The following is a 15,267-nucleotide window of genomic DNA, read 5'->3' on the forward strand; positions in this document are numbered from 1 at the left end:
GGGTTCTGCCTTCATCTCTTCTCTTCTCTTCTCTTCTCTTCTCTTCTCTTCTCTTCTCTTCTCTTCTCTTCTCTTCTCTTCTCTTCTCTTCTCTTCTCTTCTCTTCTCTTCTCTTCTCTTCTCTTCTCTTCCTCTTCCTCTTCCTCTTCCTCTTCTCTTCCTCTTCCTCTTCCTCTTCCTCTTCCTTTCTTTTCCTTTCTTTTCTTTTTTCTTTCTTTCATGAATAAGTGAGCCATTCCAGCAGAATTAAAGGAAATTAATTGCACATGGTATTAAACTGGAGGAGGCCAGGTCAAAGAATTTTCATTTTCAGTTTAAAGAAGCCAACCTTCCAATCACTGTAACTGGAACTCTCTGCACTTGAAGTTCAGTTTCATAAGTGTCTGATAATGCTCAATCTGAAAATTGAAGAAAAGAGAACAAAGAAGAGGGAAACAGACTTTTCTCAGTGGTATTTAGTGTAGCAAGAGGTACAAACTAAAGCACATGAAATTCCATTTAAATGTAAAAAAAATCGTCAAACACTGTTACAGGTTGCCAAAGAGGTTGTGGAGTCCCTCTCCTTGAACATCTTCAAAACCTGACTAGCCATGGTCCAGAGCAACCTGCTGGAGTTATCCCAGCCTTGAGGAGAGGCCTTGGGCCAGATGATCTCCAGAGGTCCCTGGCAAACTCAGCCATTCTGGGACTCAGGGTGCTGTGGAACACTTTTGAAATCCAACCTAGGATTAACCATAGTTAATTTTCTTCTGTATGTATGTGATTATTTTTTCTCACTTTTCTTTCCTCCTGCAAGTGGGAGCAGAAAAACATGTGTGCTTGGCATGAATGAAATTAATCTTAGGGATGCAAAATGGATTTCTGGTCACTCATGGAAAATCTTCCAGGAGGAGAACAGAGCAAATGTCATTCTGCAGAACCCTGTTTCTGATGTAATGAATCTATGTATGACAATAAGTATTTTACTATTTTTATAGCTGTCAGGCTATAACCAATTCTAAGGTACTTTTTTATAAAGAGCACTATCTCAAACAGACCCATATGCACATGGACATGGTTTTTTTACCTCTTCACACTCATAGAGATCTACTTCATAAATGGTCCTTTTATCCAGCTAAAAAACAGTGGAATACTGTTTGTCAAGAGCAGGGATTACACCTTCCAGCACATATGACCACTGCTCAGACCACAATATTTCCTTGCAAGTGTTTACTAAAATTTGTCTTTAAATTTTTGTTTTGCTTTTTGAGCCTTAGAGGCTGTTTGCTTTAGGAGCGATTTTCACATCCTGTATTTTTGGTGCAAATGTTTTCTACAGTATTTTTAAAATATCTTGTCTTGTACTGAATATATAAAAAGTTTCTTTTTTCAATATATTTTATTAGTTACCAGTTAAGCATATCCTTAACAACAAAATCAAAAAATATAGGGTTTATCATTAAGTTACTTTGAGACAAAAATGTGAAAATCAATGTATTTATCAATTTCTTTTAAAATAATACTTCAACAGCTTTTCTAAGTCAACAGAAGTTTTCCTCCATGTACTTTGAAGTCAGAAAACTGTAGCTGTTAAAAATGGAAGCATCATAAAATCATAATAGGAAAAATGTTTTTCATAGAGAAAAGGTTATTTAAGTATTTCAAATCAACTGGATGAAAGAAAGCAGTCAGGGATTTATAGTCTGGTATCACAATTCTGTCTGCTGGGTTTTTGCTACTAAAAATAGGATAGGTGCATTTTATAAGTTCCATTTAATTCCAGTTCACCATATCACTCTTAGAGCTTCACACATATTGCACTGAAGCAGGAACTGGGATAGAATATGTCAGGAAAATATCAGGGGAAATTCATTCCTCTGTTGTTATTGGTATCAGCTGCTGGCAGCGTGCAATCCTCAGGGGAAGATGTACCCTCAAGGTCTCATGCTGTATTATTACACACAGCACACAGGTACATTAGTTACACTGTCTTTCTTCCACACACACCGTGTGGTATTCGAACACCAATTAGCATTCTACATTAAACAGGGAGCATCCTGGGGCTGCCCGTATTTAATTATTTTAGTGTGCCATTCTGTCTGACTATATGTCTAGCTGTTCAATTTACCTTGTGACATATTCTGTATGAAACGGTTTAGTGAAGGTGATCTTCAAATTAAGCACCATCCCTGTGGGTAGCAGTGCTGTAATGTGGATGACAGAAGCAGACATCATCATCTCCTACATGGCCCTCCTCTTTCAGCAGCCCTGCTTCTGAGTACTTACACTTTCCTTCTGTCATTCTGTATTTCTCTGCTCATGTCTCCTAACTTGGGTAGGGTATTTGCTCATTTGGAGTCTTCTGGTTTTACTTTCCCTGCTTTTGAAATCCAAATTGCATGCAGCAATGGAGCCTTGTACTAATGCACCATGGCCGGTATCTCTCTTTGGAAAATCAGTTTAGTGCCTCTAAATCTTCATCACAGGCTTCAGATTTGGGATGAACAAATTCATTGCAGATAGCCTGGGTTACAGCAAAGTCTTGCCCTTGTGTGTGGGGCTGTAGAACCTGTGACACACCACAGGTATGTCAGAGCTGCTGCTGCAGATAGGCATGTGGAGAAAATAACATTGAGGAAAAAAATGAGGAAGAGCTTATGGAACAGAACCACAAAGAGGTTGAATTATGCTGCTCTTGCTTAGAAGAAAGAAATGTAATCATTAATTAGAGATGATCTCCACATTAATTTAATAAATGCATTTCCCTAATGAACTTTTGCATGTAGCTTGAAAAAAATCCTCAACAGGCGGCAGGGGAAATGACAGGGCTGAGTAGCACCTCTGAAAAATGGTCCTCAAGGGCAAGTCTACATCAGTGTCAGACTTACTGAATCTCTGCTCAGAACAAGCTGGGCTTGGTGCAGCTGCATCCTGGGCACCAGCATCACCAACCTGCGCTATGGTGGGGATGAAGGGGATCACAGAGGATGGGTCCATGTTGGCCTCACCTGAGCCACCCAGACTCACCTCTGATGCTTTCCCATCACAACATTTCTGCACTTCATCCAAATCTGTGGGAACATTATAATTCTGACAAAACTTGCCTTGGTTACTTTATGCCACTTTTCTGAAATCAGCCATCCTCTTTTTTCCCCAGCAGGCTGGTTGTACAGCTAGGGAGCCCAGAATCACAAATATCCAAAGCCTGGCAACAGAGAAGATCAGGATGTGCTATATTCCTATATATATATATATATATATATATATATATATATATATATACACACACACATATATATATATTCCTAGGTTAATAGGAACTATAGGAATTATATATAGGAAATATAGGAATTATATATTACTATAATATTCCTATATTCCATGAGTAATGCAACCAGAAATATCATTGTCTAGATCCCATATTTCTGAGGGAATTCCTAATGCCGGTTAAACAATTTTTAGTGTAGAATGAAACATTTATTTCAAGGAGAAATATTTTTATTTCGTTTAAAAATACTGTTATAGAGTATCATTACCATAATACAAAATAGTTTTTATTCCCTTATCTTCTCCATCACTCACTCCTACACACAGAGTTTAGAAAGAATATTTTCTTACATTCTTAAATGTGTTTGTAGAGGGAAAGTTATCTTCCCAGCCTATCCCCAAAGGAGGCAGACATAAATCTCAGTACTGGTCCTCTATGGCTGGTTTGATGGTTTATACTGATTCTGTCCAGGAGGTGACATTGAAGCTCCTCTCAATAAGGCAGATGTGGGACATGAAGCAATTTTTTCAGCATTGAATATATGGCTTAAGGAAGTGCATTCTGGCAGACTGAGAACTGAGGTGCATTCAGGTCCACTGTTTTCTTCCGGCAAAACCTTTCCTTTACAGCCAAGGCAGACAATGAACAAACCAGGCACACATGCCATAGAGAGCAATGCTGCAGTGGCACACGCTTCTGTTGCAAACCTAAAGATCTCATGGTTAAAGGAGAGATAAGGATGTCAAATCTTTAATCAGCACTGCTGATAAAGAATGAAGCACTGAGAAGTGTCCACACATGAATCTTGGCAAAGCAATTTTTGGTTTCCATTTCTTATAAAAGCAAAATATTTATCACTTAAAAATTGACAATATCATCAAAACTTCCTTTTTCTCCCTCCATATTGTCCCCTGGTGTTTTATTCACTTTTAAATTTTAGTATTTTTCCACAAAAGTGCATTTTTTCCTGTTAATTAAAAGGATCCTAAATTGCTCTTTGGTGAAGGTTTTGAATAAAAGTTATAGAAAATATAATAATGATAATTATAATATAGAAAATATAATAATGATAATTATAATAAAAATAATGAATTTCACAAAAGAAACTAGACTGTCTTTATTTTTTTGCACAACAGAAATGCTTTCAAATCTTTTCCCAAAATATTTTGCATACTTTGGCCTCTTTTAGTGAGGATAGTCAACTCTGTGTCAACACATCACTTAATTCAGGTTAAGCCATTCACATGATTTGTAATGTCTTTCTTTTTTGTATCCCAGTAGAAAACAGGGATACAGGAATACAAATAGCTATAGGGAATACAATAGAGCTACAAATACTTGTTGGCAACTGGTGGAGATACCTCTGGCCAGCCTTCTTCAGCTGATAGCAGGTACTTGTCCTATCAGGATTCATTTGGGGATCAGGCAATTCACCGAGATCTTTGCCTCAGTCCAAGCCTCAGAGAAACATTCTGGCAATGTTTCTCACTAAACCTGGAATATTACTAAAAAATTAGGCTGCATTGAGCAGTTTCTGTCATTAATTTCTCATTTGCAGTCCTCTTTCTGCTCCTTTGCCGACAATCTGTCTATATTTGTTTCTACTTCTGAGCCATTTTCTGCATGTTCTCCATGGAAACACAAGCTCAATATTATTTTAGTTGAACACAAAATCCCAGCATAGTTTCAGCACACTTGAAACTGGGACTCTGCTTCCTTGGCTACATAAGCTGAACTAGAGCTGAGAGCCTCAAGCAAAGCAATTCAGCAAAGAGCTCTGAGATTTGTGCAAGACACAAAGTCCTTTTTCACCTTTTTGACTTTAAGCATTTTTATCACCCTCAGTGCTTTCCCCATCTTGCCAGGGCATTTATATTTCAGAGGTTTTCCCACAGAGTTATTTACTGGGTAATGTCTTCACTGAGAACATTTAACTTTAAGTCATAAATGGCGACTTGTTATTTTTATTATTCTGTAAAAGCCTTTTGTCCACTTTGTTTAGCATCACGAGCCTTTGCCTACAGTGAATTCCACTAGCACTACAACCAAAGTATCACAGCCAACAACTCACATTATACATGAGCCTTGGATAAGTCTGTGGACTAAGCCATGCAAAGAATCACTGAGTGGTGTTCTTTCCTCCCTTGCTTGCCAGCATTATTTAAAAGTGATGCCAGAGCATTTTTCACTTAAACCCTATAAATATAGCTCTTTGAACATGTTCTGTTGTTGATTTAAAATTTAAACATTTAATTTAGCTTCCCATTAAAACAAAATCTCACAGGCTCCTCTGAAATGCAACATGCTCTGAGGCAGCTTTCCATTGTGAGGGAGAGTAACAGCTAAATGAGATTTTTTTCCCTCCTAAATTGAGATTTGGAAATTATATTAAATGGCATTGTTTATTGTAGTGAATAAGAAAGAGCACTAAAAGGATGGCTCTGCATTCAATATAGTCTGTCAATTTCTGCTTTAAGGGCCTTATTTTCTGAATCACTGAAATCAAAGACAGGATTGCTACTGATTGAGAAATGAGTAGTACCATGCTCGAAGAGCCCATCTCCGATTCTGCTGAAACCACTGGAAAGTTTTAGACTTTAGACAGCAGCCATGTAAAGAGAGATGTGCCTTCTCTGGATCTTGTGGGAATGCACCTGGAGAAGGGCACTGGAAACCACTGGAAAAGTCTGTGGAGGGAATGAAGGTCTGCTCATCTCCATGCATTGCAGGAGGAGCCAGGCAAGTAGGAAAGTTGGATCAAGTCCATAAGGCAAAACAATGACCTCTGCCAGGTTTTCCTTCCTCCTCCTGTGGTGTGCTCTTGTTGCCTTTTCCAGAGAGCTTTTGTTCACCTTCATTACATACAAATAAACTCCATTGAATAGAACGAGTTGGTTTTGTACTGCAACAATTCCAAATCCTGCATCTCTTCTTTTCCCCATTTGAAACAGAGCCATCACAACTTGAACCCCACAACCTTGAAGTGAAAATAGGAATTTCTTAGATATTGAAGTCTCCTTTCCAAAGAGGGTGTTCACTTATGGCTGATATTATTTGCCTAACTTCCCTACTCCCAGAACAACTTAAACATCCATCTTGTGTGCCAAGATACAGCAAATGAGCAACTGCTTATGCTTTAATGAGTACAAACAAAATTAAAAACCTACATGCTGCATCTTGTTTCAAATCATATCATGAGCAGAGACCATGTCTTTCTATATTGGGAGCCTTTCCACCAACTTGCATCCAGCTCCTAGTGAATTTGAAATTGCAGTGGTAGCAATGCAAGCAAGAAATTGTGAGGGAGAGCCACTAATTGAAATAAGAATGTGAGACTGTGTAACTTACCAAATAGGTCACTGTTTTCTTTAGTATTTAGCTCTTTTAGCAAGTACTGGTAAACAATGAATCCATGTATCTCTGTTTCATGTTGAAAAAAAATTATGATTTAGTACATTTTTGCTATATCTAGGATCTTGTTTTCAGAGTACAATGATTCCAGAATGAAATTTGTTAAGATGAATTCAACTTGATTGGAGAAATCTAAAAATCTTCTATGTCAGCTACCATTTCTCACAGAAATACTTCTTCCATCTGTCCTCCAAGAAGAGTTCTGAGAATGATGAAAACAAATCCTTTATTTTTTCTACTATTTGTCAAATTGTATAGAAAGTATTTTATACAGACCTGTTTTGCAGCTTTATCCTGGAGAAATTGTGGAAAGCCTTTTGACAACATTCCCCACAGAAATGGGTCAGGAAAATTATCACAGTGACAGTAGTGAGAAAGCTCACCCACCCCAAAATGAATGGAAAACATTCCCTGCAAAACAGAAAGGGCCAACTTGTTTTCCAACTCAGCTGTAATTTCAAGAGCTCCTACACTGAACTGCTCCCACACAATAGCTGCAAAGATAAATATGGCCATTTTTCCTTCTGTAATTGCCACAATGAGTTCAGAACCTTTTGGCAATTGCCAGGTTTTGCAGTTGAACCTGTGGCATGGACATATCTGCTCAGGTTCCTGAGAAGCTGATTCAGAGGGTAAATTGTTTTCATTTCCGTGTAAACCAGAGAGGGAGGAGTGGGGAGGAGAATTGGTGGTAGACACCTTTGTGTTTTACAGTCTTTTCTTCTAATACAGACCAGGTTGGTGGTTACAGGAGCATAAAACCTTGAGAATTGCGGCTTTGCATGTGTAATACTGAATAAATTGCTCAGATGCACTAAAAGCCTACAAATGTTTGCAAATATTTAAGTGCATCTGGTGTGTAAAACCAAACACATTTAATCCCAAATATTTCGGAGCACTCCACAGCTGTCATTAGCAGTGACATTTCTATTCATGCAAAATAATATGTAATTACCCAGTCAAATCTAACCTGCTCATCCTCATGCACAGCTTTCTTCTGCCAAAGAGCTAAAAACTAAATGATAGCTCCCCTATGTTCCAGAGCTGGAAGCACGCTGTGCTTTCAAACAGCCATCCATCGCAAACCTGGCGAATCCCACTGCTCAAATTAACAGAGCACATGACTCGCCGCCTTCAATATCAGCATCCAGGGGAGGAAGTCCTCATTTGGGAGCCAGTCATGGGCTCAGAAATCCCTTTTTGGGGATTTCAGGTGCGTGGCTCCCAGCCGGGGTCACATGCGGGCGGCGGCGCGGCGCGATGGGCGCACCTTTCCCTGTGCCCCCAGCAGCTGTCATGGGAATGATCAGCTGCCTATTACATGCATGCATGCACTTCCCTGCCTCAGAGCACACAGCCCTAGCATGCTCTGCTCACAGGGAGGAATTTATATCCCTAGTTTGGCGCAGAAGGGCAGCACCCCCTTGCCAGGCAGCCCCTGCCACCGCCAGGAAATTAATTGAGAAATTTTCCCTGCTTTGTTGATGGCGGTGGGGAGGGAAGGACAAAAGCTGCACCATCGGTAGCAAATTTACTGCAGGATGAATTAAGCATAACCAGCCCTCAGGGATTACTGTGCTCACATGAGCATCAAAAAACCAGGGTCCACCAGGCTCCCCAGCCATCCCAAGCAGTGGAGAAATGCATTTTCTTCACAAGCTGCTTCTTCAGAGCTGCAAAATGTCTCATATCTCTCTTCTTTTTTTATCCCCTGTGACCTCCTTATCAGTGATTCATGCCATATAAAGAGGAGAGGGCTTTTTAGGAGTATTGTGTTTTTTGTGAAGCAGAGCTGTTAGGAGGATTCAGCGTGCACAGAGTCCCCCAATAATGAATTACAGCTCTGAGGAAAAAATGGTTTGAATGGGAACTGATTTGGAAAGCAGTGAAAGCAGAATATTCATTTCCTCTGTGAACTGAGTTATCCTGGGGGCCTACAAATCTCTGAAAAAAACAAAAAGTCTTTTTACACAGCAACGCTGCCTAACTTCAATTGAAAACAGAGATAGGTGTACACTAACACAGACCTGCCCTCTGAAGGACATGGCCTGAACACAAAAAGAGGAGATCAAAGACATCAGCTGGGCATCTCCAGTGGCAGGCACAGAGCCTGCCAGGTATCTGCTGTCATGAAGTGCACTGGATGCTGACCATACATCATTGATTAAGGCCCATAAACTATCTTTAGTGTAGGAAATTGAGCAGAACATGTTTAAACTGCAAAACCAGATGATATTAATGCTACTACAAGCCCTGTTTGCACAGTCTAAGTATTTTTCTTGTTTTTTTTCTTGAAAGCAGAGTCATCTTGTTGGCCTTTTAACTATGTACCTGGCACTTACTGGGTGTAGAACTTTGATCTTTTCAGTGATGGGTAATCATTTGATTTACCATCCTGTGTTCATTTTATTTAAATGGTTTATTGAAACACCAAGGTAAGCACTGTCCATTATTAACTGACAGCCTTCTATTTACATATGTAGTTTAAAAATCAAACAAATCTTCCTGGGTCCTGCTCATGTATTTCTATTGACTTCAGAAGAATGCTAATAATTTACCTTATCAGAGAACTGGCTTTCATGTCATTCTCTAGCTCCAAAAAGCTGTGAGACAAAGACAAAACAAAATCTTATCAGTTCTATACTTTGTCCTCACAGTTCATTTCCACTAGAGTGCACATAGCATTGATACAACCTGCTTTTCCAGGGAAAATGAGACAAATATGTGCATGTTACATGGCAGTCGTTAAAGATGTGAAGTACAGCTTTAAATTCTAAGTTTAAGATAAAATCATGTTTGTTTTATGGAGATGAAGTGCATAAATTATTGAGTGCCTGACTATTTTTGCACACACTTTTCTTAATGATTGAAATCCCAGTTCTGAAGATTAGAGTGATTGTCAAGATCTCTGAGTTAGCAAAACATTATACTCCTCCACTGAAAGGACTCAGATCTGATGAGAAAGGAAAATTTGTGATCTTGGCTTCCCTCGATCTTTTGCTGTTAGTCCAGAGCCAGAAGAATGAGCAGAGAAGCAATCTTGGAGCCCAGAGGAACATGTGGTTTCTGTCTACCACAATAAGTGACAGACCACTCATGGCCTGTTCTTATCACCTTTAAAATTTGAAGGTTTTGACTTTGGTTCAAATGAATCTGGATTTGTAGGAGGGTTTTATTCCTTTTTTCCCCCCTCAGTTGCTCAAAAGTAGTTGGCAAATTCTACTGTTGCAGCAGAGCAATATGGGCCCACATGTTTTGGGGTCAGATCTTGGATCCAGGAACTTAGCCAGGTGTTTGGAGTTATCATTTTTGTAACAGGCACTGCTGATGTGTGTGGTGAATTTTGATAAAATCTCAGTGCTGTTGAGTTGTTTCCTTAGGAACAAAGTAGAGCTTTTGCTTATGGGGCACCAGGAAGGTCTGGCCAGTTGCAAGTTTCTTTGAGCCCCCCAGTTCAGTGTACCATTTCCAGAGCCAGGACTCTCAAAGGGATCAATGGCCACAGCTATAATTGACCAGCCCACTCTTGGTGATTCCCTATTCCACATCTTCTTGGTCTGCAGAGTTTGGGGGATAAGGGATAACTGCATGCAACCTGGCAAATCCAGTCTGCTGCAACGTCCTTCTGCCCAGCTGGGAATGGACAAAGTGGAAAACAGCAAGAATAGAAGATTTTGGAGATCAGTTCCAGCCAGTGGTTTCTTGGTGCTCCCAGCACTCTTGTGCTCTGACTCAGAGAAAGTAAACCAAGCAAACCCACAAACCCTCCCAAGGCATTCTGAGCAGGGACAATATTTCAGCATCCACAACCTGTGTCTCTATGCACGGTGATCTTTAAGGAGAAAAACAAGAGACAGACCAAGGCTGTTTCTTGCTTGGTTTCCTGCTTTTGCCCTCTCATGCACAGGGGCAAAGACATTAGCACAGCATAACATTTTGGTTCCTGTTCCTGGTCTTGAAGAAATCACAGGTCCCCTTGAAGAAGGAGTTATTTCTATAGAATAGAAACACATGAAGACCAAGTGTCTGATGTCAAGGCACAGAAAAACTTCAAATATATTCAACCAAAACTCAGTATGTATTCAGCAAATGCTCAGGAAAATAATGATACAAATGTTAACAATTATTTTGAAGACTGTTCAGCAGGAGAAAAACCTCATGACTTTTGAGTTTTGTTTGTTCTGTTTTGGTTTTTTCCCAAGCCTATTTTACATGTGGAGTAATATATAATATATGCCAATATATAATATATGCCTGTTGTATAGTATTTAAAAAGATCTTTACCTAGTCTCAAACAGCCTCACAAGGCTACATTTATCTAGAGATATATTGACTACATTTTTATGGACTTTTGAATTCTGCCAATGTGTCCAAACAAAATGTTTTAAGCAGTTGCCAAGTTCGGGTCCAGAGCTGCAGGTTTGAGGTCCCATGAATTGATCTCAGACTGCAAAATGTAATTTGGGGCTTGGAGTCTGTGATGTTTAAAAAGTAATTCATTATGGAATTTGCACTTGGACTTACAATATGGTTTTGAAGTTGTCTATCTCTACTTTCCCCTTTTCCAAAATTTGAAAAAAAAAAAAAAAAAAAAGGAGATTATAGTTTACAGTGGAATTTGGGAAGATTTGACCCCAAACGACCTTTGCCAGGAACTGCTAAAGAGCAAACAGGGCAGAAAGGCAGAAATGGTTTGTTGGACAAAAATGGTGATTCTGTGCTAAGCTTCATAGATTGGAAAGAGCATTTTGAAAGTCCAGGCAAAAATGTGACAAGAAGCCAGTTTAAATAGGAGCACATAGGTGTGATATGTTCTGAGGGCCAGGTGTGACTTGGGAGCCTGGCAGCTTCGTGCACATTGTAACTTTGACATCAGGGATGAAGAGAGACAGGCTAACAAAGACTACTGATAATTAAGTCATGAAAAGGTATGGCTCACAGTGTTGCTGCTTTTGTGAGACACGGCGAGCAAATGCACTGTGAAGGGTTACTTGTGTAAAAGGCAAGTGCATTGTTTGTGGCATAGCCACCAGCAGTTTACAAATGCACTTATTTTGTCTTTGTACATCTCTGCTTGTAAGCATTTACCTTGTAATAACCAGCTCTGAATAATGCTCCATCCTCCTGCTTTTGTGCATGAGGAAGAGGTTAAAAGACAGAAAACAATAACCAGCTTTCTCCTCTTTTTCTGCAGTTGGTGGCTGCTGTTATGATTTGCTGAAGAGGTTTTAAGCACAAACACAACCTTCAGGATCATGAAGAAAAATACTCTTGTGTGAAAGTGTATGTGCCAGGCATCAATTTTTAAAACCCAGATCCTTTGTTTATAACCAGGCCAAGTGGTACTAATATTAGCAGGGCTCCACAGGCAGAAAACCAGTGCAAATTCAGCTTTACAAATCCTCATTTTCTTTACCGGTTACAGAAAAATGATTTATTATCCACCTTTGTTACATCCCTGAAAAAAAATCCCTGATGAGATAAGGGCATGAGAAGTTGAAGAGGATGTTCAGCTCCACATCTTAGAGGCACATCTGTTTCTCATGGTTATATTTCCCACATAAAACATTATGAGAAGTTTCGCTGTGTATGTGCCTGTGTCCAGTGTGTGCATCCTCACTTTCACTCCTGGTGCCCCTCCTCTGCTCATCTGTGTTCAAACAGACCCTTACAGCAGGGAGGGCATTGTCTTGCTCAGCCACTGGTTTGGAAGAGTTAGGAGTCAACCTAAGATAGCTGTTTAGGCTCTCTTTGCAGTCAGTGGACCAAAAATAATTGCCCAGAAGTTGGTGGAGGAATTGTCCTGTGCAGGTGGCTTCACTGACTGCAGAGGGAGCTTAGGCAACCTCCAGTGTTCACAGCATTCAGTCAAAGACAGCAAAGTTCTGCTCAGAGGGGTCTGGCTGGCGTTCTGGTTTTACATACAAATAATGCAGTGCATACAGACCAGGGGAGCTGTTACCTGCACCTCTTCTCTGTGCATCGAGTGTGGCTTCAAAAAAGAACTAAAAATTACTTTGACTATATTAGAATATTTGACCATACTATATCTCATTTTTGATGTCTACAGAGGGAAAAAAAAACTGCTTTAAATCATGAAAAGCTATTTAAAACTGAACACATAAGAAAATATAAGTAACTTTAATAAACACTGCAGTGATTTTATTATAGGAAATAATCCAAAGTCCAGAATGTTGGAGCGAGACGAAGAATGTACACCTCTACCACAACATATAATTTCCAGTGCTTTTTGAGTATATATTACACTTTCCTAAATCAATATAGCATTACACATGCATATGAAACTAAAAATACATATCTGTGTGCAAAGAGTTGATTGGTGAAGCAGGATGCCCATCCTGAGAAATTGGGTTCCAGGTCACCATGTGGTGCATTTCTAACAGGTCTGTGTTAAGGAAATAACACAAAGCAGTAAAATACTGCAATGTTTGTCCTTTCTCCTGGTCTGTGTACCCGACATGAGGCTGCTGGAGACTCTGCAGTGGGGCCACATTTGGGTGCAGGCAGTGAGATCAGAAATGTGCAGTGTGTGTGGCTGGGCTGGGTCACTCAGGCAGCCCTGGGTGAACAACCCCCAGGTTGCAGAGGAGGGCTCCAAGGTCTGCTCCCAGTGCTGCAGGATGTTGCCTGTTGACTGCAGTGCACAAACCCAGGATCCAGGACTGTGGAGCACAGGCTGTGAGATTTGCTGTGAGTGTGGGCACCCAGGAGAAAGACCCCAACAAGGCAGTGTACTCAATATAATTGTGTGTACTGGGCTTCTTTTGGCAGGCTGCTTTTTCATGCTTCAGGAATTCCTGTTCTTTATACATTCCATTCCATTTTACATGATCTTAAATTCCTTTTTGGCCATCTTCTTGTTTTTATAATGCAAAGCAATGTCGGGTGACTGTATGTTTCACATCACTAAGTATATTTCATTTGACACTTCTTTTTCTCTGCAGTTCCTTAGATGCCTTAACATGTTGCTTTCTCCCTCCTGGTGTTCTCTGCTTAATGCTCTTTTCTGCTCCTTCCTGGAGCTTCCTTAATTGATGCATTTGGCTATTTGTTGCATTAAAAAAAAAAGACCTTTGACTTACAGAGTTTTAAGCACTTCCATTGTCTCATGTTGTCAGTTTTTGTCCAGCGCTTTCTTTCCTCAAAGATAAAGGGAGTGAAATTAAAATGTGTCTCTTTTTCAGACTCTAATGTGATTCCCTTAAGCATGGCTATTCTGCATAAACTTTCTCAGGGGTCACCACCAGCTTCAAAGGATTTTTTAATAAGCACAGGAAAAAAAAATCCTGTCTGGGTTCAGTTCCTGTCATGTTGGAAAAAGATGTGACCAGTGTTGGATTCATGCAGCAATATTTGCTTTTAGATTAAAGATGTGTTTAGATTGGAAATAATTTCTCTTCAACCCATGAATAGTGGGAAACAAGAATCACTGTTAATGTGAGCTATTTGGAAGAGCTCTGAATTAGAGCAAAGTCTAGGAAAAAAAATACTCAATTAATGACTGAACTCTTCCAAACTTAATAATCAGCATTATTCATAATAAATGTTAATCCATTTAAAAAATGACAAGGGTTTTTCTCAAGCATCTGGAAGATGGCTCCCTCAGACAGATTGCAGTGGAGGGGCAGCAGATGGAAAATGGAGCCTGAGCCTGCTCTTAACCTACAAGCTTGAGATGCAGAGAAGCAGTGGGATTTTGCCCAAAAATGTGAACTGGCCATGGCCAAAATTCCTAGACAGGATTGCATGTGCCTGGCGGGGAGTCCACAGGCACGTGTCCCCTGCCCCAGCAAGGAGTCCCACAAGGCTGGGGAAGAGGAGACAGGGGAACAAAGACAGTGCTGCAGCAAACTCAGCATTTTCATTTCCCTCAGCTGGTTTAAAGGAGGGAATACAGAAAACCCACAAAACCCAACCAAGCCCACCCTCATTCTCCTGGGTGGGTGCACTGCTGTGGGTGGGCTGCTCCAGCACAGATGGGATGGAGCAGATTTGCCCCCAACCCCAGTGAATTCTTCATCACAAGATGCAGATCCAGAACTGCCTGTGGGGCAGGATTCAGCCCTGGAACATGCAGAGGCTGGGGTAAAGCAGATTTTGGGGACCCCCAGCTTCAGTCCAGGCTGGGGTGGGCTGGCAGCTACAGCCCAGGGGAAGGCTGTGAGCTCAGCCAGGGAGGGCTCAGAGCTGGGCCATGGGCCCTGCTCCTCTCTCCTGGAGATGTTTGTAAAACACACTTGAGACACCAACAAAGCCAGGATTTCTTCTGCAGCTGGCCCCAGAGAGCTGCAGAGATGGACTGAATTCCTGCATGGATTCCATGTCTGTAGGGACTGCATTCATGCATGGGCAAACCTGGGCTGAGAGATGCTGAGGATGCCCCAAGACATCCTGCAGGTAGAGGATTGCCAAAGGAAGGACAGAAAGCACTGTGACGGCAGGAGACCTTCCTGGGTGGGTTTGGTAGCTTTGCTGTCTCTGCTTTTTCCTCTTACCCTATTGCTCACCATTGTATTTTCTTTAATATAACCCTCAACTTTCTGTTTCATGGGGCTATGAAGCCGTCAGACCCAGAGCTGGTGCAGATG

The sequence above is a fragment of the Zonotrichia leucophrys genome, chromosome 4 (assembly GCF_028769735.1).
Source record: "Zonotrichia leucophrys gambelii isolate GWCS_2022_RI chromosome 4, RI_Zleu_2.0, whole genome shotgun sequence".
In the NCBI taxonomy this organism is placed as follows: Eukaryota; Metazoa; Chordata; class Aves; order Passeriformes; family Passerellidae; genus Zonotrichia; species Zonotrichia leucophrys.